The following is a 13,737-nucleotide window of genomic DNA, read 5'->3' on the forward strand; positions in this document are numbered from 1 at the left end:
TACAGTCATGTGACGCTTTGGGAAAACGACTCCTTTTCATTAGGGTTGACTTCCATATCCTCCAAGAATCAAGTCTGGCCTACTGCACATGGTAAGTTAAGGGGGCAGTACTGTGTGGGGGGAACAGGGTAGGCTAGGGTGGTATACCACATACCGGGGTATTTTATAGCCACGGGATGGCTTTTCAATACCGTCAATATGTAACCTTTATTTAACTAGGCAAGTCAGTTAAGAACAAATTCTTATTTACAATGACAGCCTACTCCGGTCAAACCCGGACGACGCTGGGCCAAATTGTGCGCCGCCCTATGGGACTCCCAATCACGGCCGGATGTGATACAGCCTGGATTCAAACCAGGGACTGTAGCGACGCCTCCTGCACTGAGACGCACTGAGGTGCCTTAGACCGCTGCGCCACAATACCGTTGAAGCTATTTATTTGAAGTTTTTCAATACATTTTCATATTTGTAGCTACTTTTTAGGCAATACCTGCAGTCAACTTGTGCAATAAGTTAGGAGATAAAACAGATCACGTTCTTCAGGTCACCTGTCACATTATTTGACATTAAGAAACTTACCGTAGTTTCCCAGAACAGTTGAGCCAGTCACGTGTTTGTTTGTAAATAGGCACAACGGGAGAAAGCGGGAGTGCAAAAACGATGCATGGCTATCATATTTTGAATGTTTATCATAGAAAGAATATAGCCAGCTACATTTCTGTAACGGGTTTCTTCTTCCTCCTCTGAGGAGGAGTAGGAGAGATCGGACCAATGTGAAGCGTAGTAAGTGTCCATTTTAGTTTATTAAACTTACCACTAAAGAATACAAAATAACAAAGTGAATGATACAAACCGAAACCGTCCTGAAATGTGAAACAATCACCCACAACTCAAAAGTGAAACCAGGCTACCTAAGTATGGTTCTCAATCAGGGACAACAAATGACAGCTGCCTCTGATTGAGAACCATACCAGGCCAAACACAGAAATCCCAAATCATAGAAAAAGGAACATAGACAACCCACCCAACTCACGCCCCGACCATACTAAAACAAAGACATAACAAAAGAACTAAGGTCAGAACGTGACGATTTCCTAATGAAGCGGTTCACAAAATAGGGCTCACAACCCAATGTGGGTCACCTGAAATGAAAATGGGGTGAAAACAATGTGTGTGGAGGCAGAGGGACAGAAACTCACATTTGTCAACAAATAATTAACGCCATTGCTAGCAATCAAGAGGAAACTGACTGAACGACTAAAAAATTCCCAAGATATGCCCTCCAAATGGACGTTAGCCGTGTGGCCCTGCATTACTTTTTGTCCGCTATACATATTGGGGGATGCTATTCACGAGAACAAATAGTTCTGTCTCACGATTCCCGAGCATGAAACGGTACAGGGGATGTTCAGTTTACTGCATGGCTAAATTTATTAAAAAAAACAGATTCCGTGGTGGGCTTTTGCACAGATGGGGCTCCATCTATGGCGGGACAGCGGGCAGGCCACTGCACTCTAGTTATGAAAGTGTCTCCCTCTGCCATATGGACTCATTGTATGATACAAAGAAGGAAAGTGGCAGCAAAAGAGAGCACAGAACTCAGAGATATACTGCAGCAGGTAACTTCCATTGTAAACTACATCCAACCACATCCACTGCGCACACGCCTGTTCGCAAAACTATGTGGAGATATGGGATCAGAGCACGACAATGCTCTCTTTCACAGCGAGGCCTGGTGGTTATCGAGGGGGAGTGCTGGAAAGATTTTTCCCATTGAGAGAGGAACTGTTGTCATTCACAATGGATGTAAAAAAATAAAAAAAAATTAAAAGCATTGGTTGACTTTCTGTATAATGAAAAGAAAATGTAACAGACATATTTGGGAAACTGAACGAACTGAACGCAAGCATGCAGGGGAAATACAAAATCATTCTACAGATGAATGACCAAATCAGTGGATTCAGAGGAAAAACTTCATACTGGAAAAAGTCTTTCAAAAGTGAGCCATGCCCCCTGTTCCTAACAGAAAACAGCATCAGTAAGTGTCCCACACGAGTGACGACTGCTCACCTCCAGCGCTTGGAAGAGCACTTTAGGACATACCTCCCTAACCGTTTGCCTATGATCCTGGCTCAGTTTACATGCCGGTAAGTGTAATCGAACAGCTGATCGAGCTGTCTTGTGACATTCACGGGTCACTACGGAGGAGTTATGGTTCCTGACTCAAAAGGGCCCTGCCGTCTCCCTCTGATTAAAAATGCCGCATTCAAAACAACTGGGAACTCTGAACTGGGAACCCGGAAATCTCTGACTTCATTGTATTCAAGACAACTGGGAACTCGGGGAAAAAACGAGCTCCGACTGGGAAAAATCGTTTTGAACGGTCATCCAACTTGGAATTCCAACTCAGGAACTCGGACCACTTTCTAGAGCTCCGACTTTCCGACCTGAAGATCACTGACATCCTGATTTGACCTCTTATTTTTCCAGTTGTCTTGAAAGCACCGTAAAAAAAAGCATGGTACCCTTCGCCAGCACATATCTGTGTGAAGCTAGATTCAGTGCTCTCGTCTGAAAAACCAAATATCGATCCAGGTTTGATGTGACAGCAGAGATGAGGTGCGCACTGTCGACCACGCCCCCTGATTTTGAGAAGCTCTGACGCGCGACATGTATCAAGCACACACATCTCATCAGTGGTGGCAAGATAAGATCAGACTAATTTGAAATTGACCCACATTAATAGTATGTGATGGTGAGTTGAGAAGACAATCAGAAATACTGTTAGAATGTTTTTCAATTGACTGCCATAGCCCTAAATACATTTTAAATAAACATTGGCTGTTAATTACATAATTATTTTCACATGGTTGGGCTCACATACATTTTCAAATATCAAAAATGTCTAGGGCCAAAAGAGTTTGGGAACCCCTAAAAAGTTAATCTTGCATTTTAATGGAGAAAAGTAGGCTGGCAACAGCGAGAAAAGTACCAGAGGAAACTACATATCAGTCCTAGGCGGTCTGCTGATAGAATGCCCATTCACGAATTCTCATCCGAGTGGAGAAGTGCAGAAATTACAATAAGAAGCATTTTAAATCCGTACTTACAAAACGCAGCCAGATATTGCTTGTGTTTTATATTTTTTTCCTGTGTGAAAAACTAATAATTATTTGTTAAAGTGACCACTAAGTTTAACTTGCTAGTTATCTAAGAAAATGTAATAAGGTGACAGGACATCATACTGTGTTAGCTTTCTGCCGTGTTTGAGAAGTCAATGCCCTTTGGATTAGTTATCTGTACAACTGCAACTACCATCTTTTAATTTCCTTGCATTTTTTCTCCTCTCTATTCTCGCCCGTCTGCTACTCCCCCATCTTCTCTGAGCAGAGCAGGCAGGCCCATTGCCCAAGCACTCCAGACTCCACACAGACACAGCATGTACACATGCTGCTGGAGAGCCAGTGCTGTTCTTCCTTTGTTCATTTGCACAATGTCTCTCTTTCACATTCACCTATTATGTCAAAATCACAAAAAATGACACTCGGTAGCTCCAACCCATCTATATATGTATAACTTTATGCGCTAGATTGCCGGTCTGTGCAATTTGTTTATTTTCGTTTGCATATTTAGCTATCAGCCTCCATGGAAATGCACTATTACTTGTCCTAACATTGTTAGCATTCTGGTACAAAACACGTTTTTGGTGCCCCATTGTGTACTAAGCCGGTAATACCATAAATCCCAGGATGAACGAAGAACGGTATGACGATATGAAACTCTGGATACTGACCAACTCGATACCTTTTGACATTTAGCATCTGTGGTTTTATCAGTCAAACCCATAGACAGTGTATCTCCATCGAATGCAAACGGTCAAACTGCCTAATACCATCAACAGAAATCAGTAATAAAACTCTAGCTTGAAACAAGATTTCCGGTATGGCGACCATAAGGTAGTCAGGTAAAAGGTGATCAGTTTGGCATTCCGTTTCTTTAGTAAAAATATGCCTCTTAATTAGGAAAGAACTCGACTCTAAAGTTATGTTGGCAACTACATGTTATGGCAAATAATAGATTGAGAAATACAGACAAACAAACACAGCGATAAACACAGTGAAACAACGCGACCATGGACCAAGTAGCTGACGAGGCGACCATGGACCAAGTTGCTGACGACTCGACTGGAGTTTAGAGACACTTCTAATAGAAATTCACAGTGGCAATGAGAAACAGATTTTGTCAAAACAGTCTAAACTGATATGACTGAGCAAACGTGTGGAGGCCAAAACCAGGTTAACCCTGGAGAAAATCGTATGAGAAAAGCTCCAGAAAACCGTGGATGAACAAAAAGACATCATTACGGGGCTTACTTAAAGATTAGACGAGATGGAGGACTTCAGTCGCCATTCAAGTCTTTGTTTCATGAATTTCCCCGAGAGCTGTGGATAAACTGGAATGGAGGAATTCCTGGAGGAGGTAATACCACAACTACTGGGCCAGGAGAGCATCACACGGGCTCCCACAATTTAAGGAGCACATCGAACAGGCGGCCTGAGAGGGGACACAAGCAGCAAACTAAGAGGCAAAGTTCCTTAAATATAGGGACAAAGATTAAGTTCCCACGACTGGTCATCAAAGCCAAAAAGTCAGGAGTTGGACCTTTGATGTGTGAGGGCCGATGACATGAGCAGAGACCTCTACATGAAAGGCAGATCATTTGACCGAATACAGAAAAAGCTATGGGAAAAATGAATCCCGTTGTCTTTGGTTTACCCTGCACAACTACCGGTCAAACGGAAGGAAAGAGACATCACACTAAAATCAGCAAAATAAGCAACCCGATTCCTGGATAACCTGGACATGATGGAAATGGCAATGAATGAACTGTACAGACCAGGACAGCCTCTCAACAGACGATGTACGACAGATGAGGCACTGGACTATTACACCCCACCACATCAAAAGGCACAAACGAGAAAGGTAAGCCTTCACTCACACACCTATTGAAAAGACAATCCCAGCACCATCCAGGTCGATCTGTCTAAATTAATAGCACTTTAATGACTATTGGCTATGCAGCCTAAATGACAACCCATTCATTGGTAGGCTATAGGCATGATCTATTTGTTTAAGAAACAAACTGATGAGTCAACAAGACAACGTGTTGAACGCTATAATCTGGATAATTATGTTTGGATGCTCCCAAGCTGACAAAGGCCTGAGTGGGTGGAAATAATTTAAATGTAAAACAACAACAAAAGACTGGGAGAGATCAAACACTTCATGTCATACTGCCTAAGACGCTGAAATTGTAAGCACACAGTACTTTTATTTCCGTTGCTCTCTTTCCCTTCCTTCCTTTTTTAAAATGTCATTTACTTTTGCCAAAATTAAGGCATTTACAACAGGGACATTTATATATGACTTGAAAAACGTGTTCAATGCGGGCACTCTGAAACTCTGAAAAAATCTGACCAGAGTAGAGTCATTATACCATCAGCTCTTAGTGATCTGCCAGCTCTGCTCCCCGGTGGGTCAAGACCAATGCGCCCCACGTGTGGTTGCATGCAGTACAACAGAACTGTAGGCTACTCCAGTAGTTATAGGCCTACAAATGTTTGCATTTATTTCATTGGACAATTATATGGATAGTTGAATGAATTTCTCTCCTTAATATATTATAATGATGCCTAATGGCTAAATAGTCTAATTCATTTTATTCTCAATTAACACTGGGATGGCAAGTACTTTTTTATTTTTTCCCCTCTTGTTATGACCCTGAGAGAGCTAACCTATACCTTTCCTTTGGCGTAAAAAAACAAACAAACAAGAAGTAGGCCTATCACGCTGGCCAGGACAAATAATGAATGTATACTTCAGAAGGGTCTCATCTATCTTAGAAGGTAGAACCAGCCCTAGACAGGGCTCCTTAATTATAATCACTATATTTACTTCAAACACAAATTATACTAGTTGACTACACATAGAATGGACACATAGTACTGACACTCACTCCACAGTGGTTGGGAATGGGTACGGATACTGAACACGCAGCGACACAGACCCCTCCACTGTCGGAGATTACACATACTAACTCATATATATATATATATATATATATATATATATATATATATATATATATATATATATATATATATATATATATATATATATATATATATATATATATATATATATACATACATACACACATATACATACATACACACATATACATACATACATACATACATACATACACACATATACATACATACATACATACATACATACATACATACATACATACATACATACATACATATTTGTATAAATAATAATAAAATCGTTAAAAAAGACTCATTCAAAAATAATGTGTTTCATTTAGTCCTACTTGGGCAATATACACTACATGACCAGAAGTGTGTGGACACCTGCTCTTCGAACATCTCATTCCAAAATCATGGGCATTAGTATGGAGTTGGTACCCCCTTTGCTGCTATAACAGCCACCACTTTTCTGGGAAGGCTTTCCACTCGATGTTGGAACATTGTTGCGAGGACTTGCTTCCATTCAGCCACAAGAGCATTAGTGAGGTCGGGTACTGATGTTGGGGCGATTAGGCCTGGCTCGTAGTCGGCGTTCCAATTCATCCCAAAAGTGTTCGATGGGGTCAGGGCTCTGTGCAGGCCAGTCAAGTTTTTTTTTCACACCAATCTCAACAAACCATTTCTGTATGGACCTCGCTTTGTGCACAGGAAAGGACCTTCCCCAAACTGGAGCCACAAAGTTGGAAGCACAGAATCATCTAGAATGTCATTGTATTCTGCAGCGTTAAGATTTCCCTTCACTGGAACAAAGGGGCCTAACCCGAACCAGGAAAAACAGCCCCAGACCATTATTCCTCCACCTAACTTTATAATTGGCACTATGCATTCGGACAGGTAACAGCGCAGTAGAGATCACAATAATGAGTTAGACGTTTTTGATTGGTAATGAACCTGAGGGACGCATGATACACTGAATCAAGTGCTCTCAACAACCCTTATGCCGGTAATAAAAACCTATTCTTAGCTTGAGCTTCCTTATCAAGTTCTCCACATGAACAGTGAAGCTCAGCTTGTCATCATCCCACACACCCAAATGCTTGTACACTTTGACTTGCTCTATAGTATGACCAGACAATGTAGCAATGACATGATTAGTAACATGCCTGGCATTTGAAAATACCAGGCATTTTGTTTTTACCTGAATTCAGAACCAGCTTTAAATCATACAGATTATGTTGTATGATGTTAAATGCTCTTTGGGCATTTTCAAAAGCTAAAGATAAACTACTACCACTTGAAAAAAGAACAGTATAATCTGCATAAAAATGAACATCCGCTGTTTCAATATGATCCCCAATGTTGTTGATATACACAATGAACAACAGTGGGCCAAAAAAAGACCCTTGCGGAACACCTGAGCACAACTCCATGGACTCAGATTTTCAACCATCCGCCATTACACATTGTGTACAATTTGATAGGTAATTTATAAACCAATCATGACCATGACCAGTAATTCCACAACATTTTAACCTTTGCACTAACACAGCATGGTCCACAGTGTCAAATGCCTTTGACAAATTAATAAAGACAGACACACAATGTAACTTCTTGTCAAGAGCACAGTGGATGTCATTTAAAACCTTCAATGTTGCTGAATCAGTGCTGTGGCCAGATCTAAGCCTGATTGCATTCCATCTAAGATGTTGTTTTCTTGGAAGTAGGCCTTCGGCTGCCTACTAACTTAGGACTCTAGTAACTTTGACAGTACAGACAATGTTGATATGGGTCGATAGTTGTCAAGTGGCGAAGGATCTCCACCTTCCAGGAGAGGCAGTGCAAAAGCAGATTTCCATAACTTGGGGATTTCCTTAACATCAAGCGTAAGGTTAAAAATACATGCTAAGGGGGAGCAATGATGCCTGCAGCTAGGTGTAGGAAACTGGGGTCTAGATCATCAGGGTCAGGGGATTTTTTTCTATCAGTTTCTTTCAGGGCTTTACACACTTCTGAAACAGAGAAGGATGAAAAGGAGAACCTGGTGAAGGAGTGCACAGGGGTGTCAGGTAAATTCATAAGGGGCTCAATTATACCTTTGACCTTTTCAAATAAACTTCCTGCATCTAGAAAATGCTGATTTAAGGCTTTCACAATGGAGGTTCTCTCAGTTAAAATCTGTGTGTCTACCAACAATTGTTTTGGAAGCTGTGTATCTTTTTTGCACTCCAAACCATTCTCTAATTGCCAAAATTTGAAGGGATTATTTAAATTATCCAAAGTAGATTTCAGGTAGTGGTCTGTCTTCAATTTTCGGATCATAGCCACACCCATATTTCCAAGATGTTTAAAAGCCATCCAATCATCCGCCGAACCAGACCCTCTTGCTTAAGCCCACATAGCATTCCGTTCCCTTATGATTTTAGTAAATTCATCAGTAAACAAAGGGTGCTCTCTGCCCTTAATTCTGAATTTAAAAAAAAGAGGCATGCCTATTGCATACATCCTGGAATATGTTGTGGAAGTAAGAAAAGGCTAGTTCAACATCAGGGATTAATTCCCTTCTATTCCATTTACTGCTAGATACATCATGTAAAAAACCTTGAATATCAAACCGCTTCCAGTTTCTTTTTGTAATGACACGTGGAGATTTTCTGGAAAGGTGGCATCCTATGACGGTGCCACATTGAAAGTCACTGAGCTCTTCAGTATGGCCCATTCTACTGCCAATGTTTGTCTATGGAGATTGCATGGCTGTGTACTCGATTTAAATACACCTGCCAGCAACAGGTGTGGCTGAAATAGCTGAATCCGCTAATTTGAAGGGGTGTCCACATACACTATATATACAAACGTATATTGGATTTACTAATGGAATCATCAGTCAGTCGTATTATATATATTTACACTGTATACCCTGGTATACAGTATAAATGGTATATCACCCAAACCTAGTGGTTTGATACCTTACACATGTTAGGAAGAGGGTATAGTTTAGTTGATGTCTTGTCTAGAGATGCATCCCGCACACAATTAAAATCCCCCCATATAAAACATTCCCAAATGGAACACTTGAAAATAACTAACATATAATATTTATATACATATATATATAATATATATATATATATACACATATAATCACACAGTATAAATATGTTTTATGTATTTTCTCCTTCATAATGCACCTTACTTCAAATTAGACATGTATTGTTGAATAGAGAATATTTAAGTCTGGCCAAGACTATATATATATATATATATAGTCTATAGTGTATATATATATGTATTTTATATATAAGTTATTTTTGAGTGTTCCATCTTAGAATGTTATATGGGGGGATTTTAATTGTGTGCGGGATGCAACTCTAGACAAGACATCAACTAAACTATATCCTCTTCCTAACATGTCTAAGGTATTAAACCACTAGGCTTTGGGGATATACCATTTATACTGTATATATGCTATGCCACTGCTTACAACTATTGCCTAAATAGTTTTGTGCGTTTCTCCCCCCCCCCAAAAAAAAATATAATAATATATATATATATATATATATATATATATATATATATATATATATATATATATATATATATATATATATATATATATATATATTATGATTTTTTTAAATATTGGTAATACTGTATACCCAGGTATGGTACAGAAATGGTATGACGGTATGAAAATCTGGATACCACCCGACCCTACAAACTACAACATCAAAGAGATGGGTCTATGTGAACTGTGGAGATCAACAACTGACTGAAAGATAATACTCCCGTTACTCTCACCTCCACAACTCTTATTCAACAATGGACTTTTTTATAGTAAACTTTTCTTTAATTGACTGTGTTTCTGAATGTCAATACCTTCCTATAATAATTACGGACCATAGCCTATTGTCATTCATGTTAAAGCTTAAAACACCTTAAGCATAAAACACCTTAAGTTAATTTCCCCCTTATCTTTTCCCTTAAAGTTTTCTTAACTTTAAGTCAGTTGCAGAAAACATTTTAAAGGTGAATTTCCCTCTTAAATTAAGTGAAACAGCATCATTCAGTATGGATATCAATGTAAATAGCATTTGTGGAAGTAAATGTTGCTTTCATCTGCTAGAGTTACAAAAGGAAAACATCAACCAGCCTGCTAGCTACTTAGCTAAAAAAATGGAAGGTGCCTAATCCTTAGCTACACAGCTAGCTGGCTAGTAGCTATAGGTACTCTGTTAGCTAGCTTGACTTACTAGAAAGTGATATAAACAAGTTGAGAAAAAAAGTAACTATAAGAAACGTGATGATTTATCTTCTGAAGCAATTTGGTTATCCTGTCCTATTTTCTCGCAAAATGAAAGCGATCTTTTTGAGGAGACCTCTAGTCAGTGAATCAGCCAGTCTCCATGGTAACCAGACACTCTTTTTAACATATACGCCTTCAAACTACTGTAAAACCCCTTATGTGTGCTATTACCTGAGGAAATATTTGAGGGGCTCTATGCAACGCCCTTAAACAATTCCCTTCGGTAAGGGAAAATTATTCCTTAAGGGAAACACTAAAGATGTTTTATACAACCGGGCCCAGGAGTTAACCTCATATCTCAACACACAGATAGACATGTTTAAGGAAATAAATGTAGAGGAAGTATGCCCAACTGTCGTCTGGGAAGCTCTTAAAGCATATATGAGAGGTTGTATTATTGTCTTACTCTTCACATAATAAAAGACAGACCCATAAATAATTAGAAATATTAGAACAGAAAATCCACGACAGAAAGCAAACACAGTTCAGATAAACAGTTGAACACTTTGACGCTTTGAATATAACACAATAAAACACCAGATCTGCAGAGATTGCTGCCATGAAATCCAACCAACAATAAGTTGAGCAAGGTGAAAGTGCAGGGAAAATGTTTGCTTGGCAAATTAAGAGGAAGAGGAACGTACCATTCACAACATTCAACCCTCCAGATGGTAGCATAACAATGGATCCTTCTGAAATCAACTCAGTCTTTAAAACATTTGATCAAACTGTATTGATACAAACTGTATCAATCCAAAAACAAAAGTTCAAGGGAGGATATAGTGAAATAGGGATGGACATGAGTAATCAAGTACTCGAATGGACGTCAAAACCCGATCTTTAACCAGAGATAGTAATTTTGTCTTGAAGACAACGTTAATTTGCTTTGACTCTAGTGTTCCATTTGTATATGTGCATTTGCGGGGCACAAAAAAAAAGAAACCAAGCCAAACATCACACAGTTCTCCCTAAATTCCCTTTCTCATCCATGTCTCACTCACTCAATTGCGTTCTGATCGCTCCATCTATACGCTGATTGCACACACACAAGCTCCCTTAAGGCCTACAGAAATAAATGTCTACAAAAACATATCTAACTGATGGGATACAGAAGCTACATTCCTTGCCAAATGACAACAGTTTCATCACAAATTCAAAATGGACTGGTTGACTGAAGTAAGTCAATTTATGTTCCAACAATTAACACTGCGGTTTTGGAATAACTGTGTCCTATCTATTTTCCACTTAGGGTCATTTGCAAACTGCTAGTGACATTTAGAATTGGTTAGCCTATATGCAAAAACATTTGTTTGATAAAGACAAAGGGCATATTTTCATGCCTAGGCTTACTCACCAAACAGATGTCGCGGCCGTAATTCATCCCCATGCTGTGTTCAATGTGAAATTCTTCATCCAATTAGGAAATTCCAAAGAACAGGAAGAATAAACTAAATCAAAACATCTGTATATCGAAAAGACAGGATTGTCTATGTTATTCTGTTATAGTGCATCATGTTTTTCTTTTACAATATAACAGGTGTGTCTTGACTGTAATAAGGGCTCGGAAAGTAAAGGTGTCTGGTCTGCTAAATGAACAAAACAAGGCTATGCCATTGCACAGCCATAGGCTTCTACAAGCAAGCGCCACTGCTGAGGTTACTGCCTTTTTAAAGATTGTGCTCCACGATATAATATACCCAGTTGATATTACGCTTTCAATAAATTAATGTTAAAATGGAACTGGTTTTTCTATTGACTGAATGTATATCGGGCAATTTAGCAATTAGGATTTGTTATCTGTAATGGTTATGATAAATGATGCATCGATGCACACTGTTACCATATAGATAATGAGCACATTTTTTGTCTTTTTGTCTTCCAGTGTAGGCCTTGTGTTCTAAAAAATAAACAAAAAAACACTGAGTACTCGAACAGTCCAAAAATGTCTAATGCCCATCCCTAAAGTGAACCATCTCCTGGTAATGATTAGATTAGATTAGTTTAGTAATCACATGCACAAGGTTTTGAAGATGTAATTGCAAGGTACAGTGAAATTCTTAAGCTCTGAGCTCCAACAGTGCAGGTCAACAAGAGAAGTGAATGTAACACTGTTACATTTTTATGGGGGGAGTAGGTAGCTGCCTGGTGGTGGCTATTCAGCAGCCTGATGTTCTGGGGCTAGACGCTATTGGCCAGTCTAGTTTTTTTCCATAATGCTCCTATACTGCCCGCGTGAGTGATGGAAGCGGGAGAACAGGCCGTGGCTCGGGTGGCTGAGGTCCTTGAGGTCTTGTAGGTGTCCTGGAGGGCAGGCAGTGTGCAACCAATGGTGCGTTTGGCTGAGCGTATCACCTTCTGTAGAGCCTTGCAGTTAGTGTCGGTGGAGTTGCCGTACCAGGCTGTGATGCAGCCCGACAATATTCTCTCGATGGAGCACCTGTAGAACACCGAGGGCCCTCGGGGACAGGCCGAATTTCTTCAGGAACCTGAGGTTGAAGAGTCACTGTCGTGCCTTCTTCACCACGGTGTCCGTGTGGTTTGACCATTTCAGCTTCTCCGAAATGGGATATGCCGAGGAAGTTTTTGACTGTCTCCACACCAGCCCTGTTGTTGAGGATGGGGGCATGCCCAGACTGGTTCCTCCTGAAGTCCACAATCAGCTCCTTTGTTTTGCCGACGTTGAGGAGAGGTTGTTTACCTTGCCCCATGCCAACAAGAGTGCCTACCTCCTCTCTGTAGGCTCTCGTTGTTGTTGATGATCAGGCCTACTACTGTCATGTCGTCAGCTAACTTGATGATGGAGATCGAATTGTGTGGGGCCACGCAGTTGGTATACAGGGGGACACATTCTTGTGGGGCCCCCGTGTTGAGGATCAGTGTGGAGGAGGTAATGTTGCCTACCTTCACCACCTGGGCACGGCCTGTTAGGAAGTCCAGGACCAAGTTGCATAGGGAGGAGCTCAGTCCCAGGGCTGTGACCTTTTTGGTGAGCTTGGAGGGCAATATGGTATTGAAGGCTGAGCTGTAGTCAATGAACAGCATACTCACATACTAGACATTCCTTTTGTCCAGGTGGGTGAGGGTAGTGTGTAGTGCAATGGCGATTGCCTTGTCCATGGATCTGTCAGGGAGGTAGGTAAATTGGGGAGGGATGAGGTGATGTGGTCTTTGATTAGCCTCTCGAAGCACTTCATGATGATTGGAGTGCTAAAAAAAAAAGCATTCGATAGGGTGGAATGGGAATATTTGGTGGCAGTCTTAAAAAAGTTTTGGTACGGTATATATTTCCTGGATTAAGCTATTGTACAAATCCCCAAAAGCATCTATATGAACAAATGGACAGAACTCTGAATCAAGAGGGACAAGACAGGGATGCTCTTT

This window comes from Oncorhynchus clarkii, chromosome 5, assembly GCF_045791955.1.
Source record: "Oncorhynchus clarkii lewisi isolate Uvic-CL-2024 chromosome 5, UVic_Ocla_1.0, whole genome shotgun sequence".
NCBI lineage: Eukaryota > Metazoa > Chordata > Actinopteri > Salmoniformes > Salmonidae > Oncorhynchus > Oncorhynchus clarkii.